This window comes from Thamnophis elegans, chromosome 3 (assembly GCF_009769535.1).
Source record: "Thamnophis elegans isolate rThaEle1 chromosome 3, rThaEle1.pri, whole genome shotgun sequence".
Lineage (NCBI taxonomy): Eukaryota > Metazoa > Chordata > Lepidosauria > Squamata > Colubridae > Thamnophis > Thamnophis elegans.
The window spans coordinates 28,446,648-28,453,736 of NC_045543.1; the positions used below are offsets into that span (position 1 = coordinate 28,446,648).

The 7,089-nt window shown below is 37.5% G+C and overlaps 1 long non-coding RNA gene across 1 annotated transcript; it reads left to right on the forward strand.

Annotated features, from left to right (window-relative positions):
* Window positions 1–264: 264 nt before the first annotated feature.
* On the forward strand, window positions 265–5,365 carry LOC116505506. The gene is made up of 2 exons (XR_004254952.1): window positions 265–1,348; window positions 4,568–5,365. It is a non-coding gene; the product is annotated as an uncharacterized LOC116505506 (long non-coding RNA).
* Window positions 5,366–7,089: the final 1,724 nt, after the last annotated feature.

Here is a 7,089-nt window from a genome sequence, read left to right on the forward strand (position 1 = left end):
GTTGCAGAGCGGCAGGAGGGGGAGGAAGGGGAATCGTAAGACAGCCCTGCATTACATTAGAACGTGAGGAGGGGGGATGGTGCGGTGCGCGCTGCGCGGCAAACTGACACAGAGGGAGGGGAAACTCACAGGGGCACTGGGCCATTCACGAGTGTCACCCAGCAGCATGGCCCCGCCCCTTTTCGGGCAAATTTTTCACTGACTCGAGTATAAGCCGAGGCGGCTTTTTTCAGCCCAAAAAGTGGGCTGAAAAACTAGGCTTATACTCGAGTATATACAGTAATATTGCATAAAATTGACAGTTATTTTGTTTTTATTTAAAGTCAAACATTTTGTCTGTGGAATCTAGGTTTTCTATACAAGCTGAACATTGCTAAGTGTTTTGAGATTGAGATGCCTCTCTAAATTGGGATCAGACCAGCATCATCTTGTGATATTCCCAGAGCACTGTATTATTATTCATATTTTTTTTATAAAACAGCCTTTCAGTTGTGACCTGTAATCTGAATTACATACTTTATCCCCTTTGCCAATCAAAGTGTAATTTGCATTTACTTAAAACCAAAGACTTTTAAAAACTCCTTTTAAAAAAAATAATATTTTGATTTTTAAAAAATATCCTGTTAAATTGATCTGTCTCCCCAAAGGGTGAGAGACAAGAAGAGACTGATTCTCCTAGTCACCTAACCCAATATTATAGGGCTAGGAGGTAATATTACAGAACATATTTAGTCAATGTAATTTTTAAATTTTAATCTGCCAGAAAAGCAATAAAGGTTGTTGGAGCTCTATCTCTCATTCATGCTGGCATTAGGGGGAAAATTTAAGATGAATGCATCACCAGAAGATTAGTGTGGGCAGCAGTAATTGTCAAGTTTCACTCCACAAGGCAGGAGGCAGAGTTATGATTGTAGACAGAGAGGACTTTTAGGAGAGGAACTCCATTCTTCAGACCCAGTCTTGATGCAACAATGATTGATTCTGAAGTTGGCAGTTTTAAGACAGGCTGAGATTTGATTGATTGTGCCATTATGCTTACATAGTTATTAACTAACTATTAAATTAGCTTTTAATTGTTAATTGTTATTGCATTTTATCTTTTTATTATATTGTGAGCTACTCAGTCATTTGGAGTTGGGCAGTGTGGCAACCAGTGGTGGGTTCCGGATCCCGTTCCAACCGTACCAGTTGCGTGCACATGGACCACATGGGCCCGGCGGCATGCACATGGACGCACGCAGCGTCCGCATGCGTCTTAGCGTCTCCCCAAGGCTTTGCGACGCTCCAACTGCTCAGCAGAGTGTTGCACAGGCACTGTACGCGCCATGCGTGGAAGCGCAGAAGATTGGTAAGGAGCTCGGGCAGGTGGGTGGGCCCTCCAGAGCACTGTACCAGAACGGTATCCGGTGCTCCGGGCTGGCTCCGGTACGCCCATACCGGAGCGTACCGCCTGCAACCCACCCCTGGTGGCAACTCATACTTTTTACTCTTAGAAGTTTGTAATGGCCCCTCCATCATATCCTTTAGCAGACAATTGAATGTAGTTTTATTTCACCAAGACTTCAATCTTCAGTTGTTATATTTGCCCATAAAATGAATCTGCAGATGGGAGAGCTATGTGCACTTGATATAATTTCCCAAAGATGTAAATTTGCAAATCAAGAAACTACAGATGTGCTTTTAGAGGAAATGGGTTATTTTTAGAATGGTGTTAGATCTAGGTATGACATGAAAACTGCCTTGGTCAACCTGATGCAGGAGTTAAAATGAAAGAGAGACAAAGATGCTGTGGTGTTGATGTTGCTGGGTCTCTCAACTCCTTTGTATAACAGATGACAGTATCTGAAAGTGCATGAGGAAGGTAGAAATCACAGGCAGCTGAGGCAAATTTGCTTCTGCTCCTACTTCTCTGGGTATTATCAAAAATTGATACTGCAAACCTGAACCCTGAGAATGATCATGGCTTTCTCATTACTTGTATTATTTAATATCTATAACAAGCTATTGAAAAGAATTACATGTTTGGAGCTAGTTGTTGCCAATATGGTAGTGATGCTCAATTCCTTTACACGAAGCTCCAGGTTTGATATATTTCCATTCTTCTCTCAGTTTTTAATTAAACTACAAGGCCATGTGACTTCTCAACAACTCTGGCAGACCAACTCCTTTTAACCCACCCTCACCCCCAAACCAAATTGTAAAAGATTGTATGTGGAAGAATAAGTTGAAAGTAAATAGAGACTAGAGCTTTTAATAGAGTTGTGACTGATCTGGGAACTAAATTTGGGGGAAATACACTAGTTCTAAATGTGATTGTACTCTCTCTTAGGAATCAGGTTTGCAGCTTGGGGAATATCTAATATTGGCCTTGAACTGCCACATTGATGATAAACCAGATGTGTCCTTGGAAGAGAAGGATGCAGAGAGGGAGAGAGAGAACAAGCTGCAGTCTTTCATATGCTGACTTTTATGTTTGGCTTACTGTAATCCAGCTATGTGTGCTGTTTATGGGGCAGCTCTTAAAATGGTCCACAATTTGCCGTTGGGCCAGAATGGTGCTTCTGAAAGGACCCACATAAACTGTGCTTTGAAACAATATCACTGCTTTCCATTTGCCTTCCCAGTCCTGTTGAAGGTGCTCATGTCAGTGCAAAAACTAGGGCTGACAGTTCTGGGTTGCAAAATGCAGTTGAATACCAGATAATATTAGAATTTTCTGTGTCTCTTTGCTGCCATCTAGTGATGATCCAGATTTCTGTAGCCCAAATCTAATAGCTCTCTAAATCTTTCTGTTTCTGTAAGTCTTTCTACTTTCAGGATTGCCTACTTCTTTATAGTTCATCTCACAGTCTTGAGGCATTATGACAACTACTGCTGAAAATAGCAATGTAAATGCAATTGATATCAAGTTCTGTTTTCTTGCTCCTTTGTCTGGCAGTGCCCATGTTATGGATCACTTGACTTTACTTTAGAACTGAAATAAGCTCCTTCTTTAGTATAGTTTAGGAAAGGTCAAAAATAGAGTTATTCACTTGGATCTTTTCACATTTTGAAATGCTAATGTTAAGGGCTTCCTATTTCCATTTATATTATTTAATTTTTTTTTACTTATAACTCCCAAGTTACTATTTTTATTCTAATTTTGTAAACTGACCAGAGTTATTAAGAAATGGGCAGCATGCACCTATTTAAAATGAATAATATAAATAGATTGACTTTGGTGACAAAAGCAGAGCAAAAACCTGTGGTAGATACTAAAATCCAACCCAAACTGCATACTTCTCTGCTGACGTCTGACATTTCACTGAGAAAATGTTTTCCAACAAATATTCATTAACAATAGAGGAAGAAAGATTTTCCAGGAAGTTCTTATAGCCAAAAAGGGCTTGAAGGTCTTTGAACATTAACTTTGCTTGTGAAAGTCTGCTTGAATGATAAAAGCAACCCTTTTAACAAAAACCCTAAATTAGAGCTGTCCTCAGTAATTTTGCTTTTTTCAATCACCTCTCCCCGTCCCCTTTTTTGCCTCATGTATACCTGGTATTGTTTTCCTTTCTCTTTCCTTCCCAATAAATCTGTCTTTAATGCTCACCTCATTTCCCACTCACCCCAGCTTTTCTGCCATTCCAAAGAAATATGGAAGAGAATGTGGTGTATATGCAAGTATGTGAGAATAGTATACGGTGATATAACTCTATCAATATTTTAATTAGTAGTTCATAATGCATGCCAGGGAGTCCTGCATCTGTCCTTTATTGCAGAGTGGCTTCTGCTGATGCATGCTTGCGTACACATATGTCCATATGCCAAATATGCCACATGAAAACTATTACCAGATGGAAGGGGAATCCCCAGGTGTGGATTCAGCTAGAGCTGGCAAGCCTAGCTGATAAGAGGGAGAAGAAATTGGGTGTTGTACAGGATTTTACTCTTTTATTTATTTATTTTTATTTGTGTATTTTTCTTCTACGTGGGAATGATCATAAATTCAGTCTTGTCTTTTTCCTCCATAAACAGCGAATGTCTGCTTTTCTTAAGGTTAGGGTTTTCATGACATAGCATAAATAAGAATTAGCAGCTGAAAAAACAGACCAAGAAGGACTGTAAGTCCTTTTTATCTTTGCTCTTGTAAATTAACAAATGGCTATTTATGTTAGTTTTAGTCCATTTTATACAGAACAGAAACCTGGTGGGAGTCTTAATAGTCATAACAACAGCAATAGCACTTAGGCTTATATACTATTTCATATGCTTTACAGTAGGGGTCTCCAATCCCTGGGCTGTCGTCCACTACCAATCTGTGGCCTATTCACAACCAGGCTGCGGGAGTGGCAGGCCAGTACACAAGTGCATGCACACAGGTCAACTTGCGGGAGTGGCAGCGCACATGCATGCATGCACGCAGCTCAACTTGCACAAGGCTGAGTCAACCTTGAACATCAATTGGATCGAATTCCTGGCAGTGAGCTTCTTGAATGTTTCTCCTTTGGAAACTTACTATTTTCAGTGGATGGACACTTCATTGGGTATTAAATTATAACATGAACAACCTTTTTTTCCCTTTTAGACTGAGAAAAATGGAAAGTCATATTCATTCTTCCAGCTGTGGGGTGAAGTTTACAGTGAACAGCCTGCCATTTTGCCTTGCAACTTCGTAGAAGATAGAAGAAAAGCAATAGTTTGTGATGAGGAGCTAATTTTCATTCCCTGAAGTGTCGTAATGTATTAAAGTGAATGTGACCATCTTTTAAGAGAAGATAAATGATCATGTCTTAGCTTAAAAAGGGATTTGTTGTACAGTTTCAGAAAATATGGCTTGGTCCCTGTTATGCTAGATAGAGGTATGGTTGCTTTTCTCTACAATCCTGCAATAAATGATATTTAACAACAGAACTGATTTAGTGATAACCTCTTTGAAATACCCAATGGTCCCTTCTTGGTATACTTCTATCATAGCATATTCAAAATAGACACCATGGAAGGTGAATCATTTTAAGATAACCATGAGCCAGTGTCTATCTGAAATGGATAAATTTGTGAAACACCAACCATCCATATCCTTCATTTACATGAGAAATGCTACTTTCTTTGAATCAGTTATAATAGCAAAAATGTGGCTGGGCCTGGTACTATGGAACCAGTCACAAATTGCATGTATGCAAGTTCTAAGTTAAGTTAAAGGGGAAGAAGAAAGCCAACATATTTCTATACTATAATCTTGAGCACATGCCTGAGAAATGGTCCTGAATCTTGTTTGGAAAGGATAAATATGAAAAGAGACTGTCTAAGATCAAGAAACAGAAGAAATTAAGCTGTATGTTAGAATAAACTCTGAAAACTACCAAGAAATGAAGAGGAGCCAAGCCTAAGAAAAACAAAAATCTTAAGATACTTGACAAGGAATTTCAGGGAGTGCTTAGAAAAAACAAAAAACAATACTATGACACCCGTAAAGGAACCAAAGATGAGGAAAAATAAAGAGAAAAGACATTTCAACCCAGAATGAGGTTACAATCTCAAACTGATATGCAAAACATCGGTGAAACATACTAACTGATAGTAAAAGAACATCAATCAAAATTGGCAGGAGTATATTGAAAATATGTATAGTAGAGTTGTCAATATTCAAGATATTTTAGAAGATATTCTCTATTTACAATAAGATCTGTAGGAATTCTGAAATAATTGATGGAATATCTACAGAAATATAGTGGGAAACAGAACAAAAATCAATAAAAGCACTAACGAAGCTATGCTAACAATTCTGAAAAAATGACAGTAGCCAAAGATCAGAAGAGGTCAACCTATATATTAATACCAAAGAAAGAATTAACAGAATGTGCGAACTGTTATACAATATCCTTAATCTCATATGCTAGCAAAATAATATTTAGGATTATCCAGCACAGATTAGAAGCCTGCATGGAGAAGGAAATACCAGATGTTGAAACTGGCAGAAAAGGCTGAAGAACATGAGACATTATTGTTCATGCAAGCTGGGTAATTGAGAAACTCAAATAATACTACAAAGAAGTCAATATATGCTTCTTTCATTATAGAAGGGATTCAGTAGTGTCTTTCACCTCAAGTTGTGGAATGTGACTAGAAAAATGGAAATCGTTGTCCTTATGTGAAATGTATAGCGGTAGTCCTCGAGTTTTGACCATAACTGAGTCCAACATTTCTGTTGTTAAGTGAGACTTTTAAAAAGTGAGTCTGTGCATTTTATGACTTCTTGCCACTTGTTAAGTGAATCACTACAGTTGTTAAGTTAGTTAAAGTGAATCTGGCTTTCCCATTGACATTGCTTATCAGAAGATTGTGTGGTTGCTAAGAGTCAATAACAAGTTGATTGTGCATAATCAGTCAATCAACTTGCTTTAAAATCTGCCTTCCCTTCACATATCGTAACATATTCTTGCTCATTGTTTTAGTTTTTGTGCTTTATTCCTTACTGAATTCTGTGTTAGGAGGCTGAAATATGATTTATTTAATTAACTATAACTGGCAGTTTTAAACTTAGTATATTAAATTAACCATAACGGAACCTTTGATCATGTCTTAGAGACACAATAATTGGATTAACATGGCATGCTAAGAAAACCCAAATCCATATTTTGATTTATTGTAATATGTGAACTATTCCACTGACATAGAAAAACTATCTAGGTCACTGTTTTGGTTTTTTACTTGGATATTTCTTTTAATTAATTCGTTGCCTCAAATAACAAGATGGGTAATATGTAAATCTAATAAAAAAAGCAGCCAGTTTCATCTGTACGTCCAGTGTAGCATCTTTTTCCATATCATTCTTATGTATCTATCTATAGAGGTAGACACTCTTAAAATTAATTTCTGAGTCCATTCTTCAAAAATATCTTTCAATATGTCCAATGTTAATGCAAAATGCTAAACCATTTGTTGCATTCTGCATTAATAAGTCAAATGTAAACGTTCTCTAACTGCAAGTTTTAGTTTTTTCTGGTTGCCTCTACTTTCCAGTCTTCAAAGTCTCATCTTGTCATATTTAAGTAGAATTCAAAACAAAAGCATTTTCCCATGGGAAGGATTCTTATAATTAATTCAAAA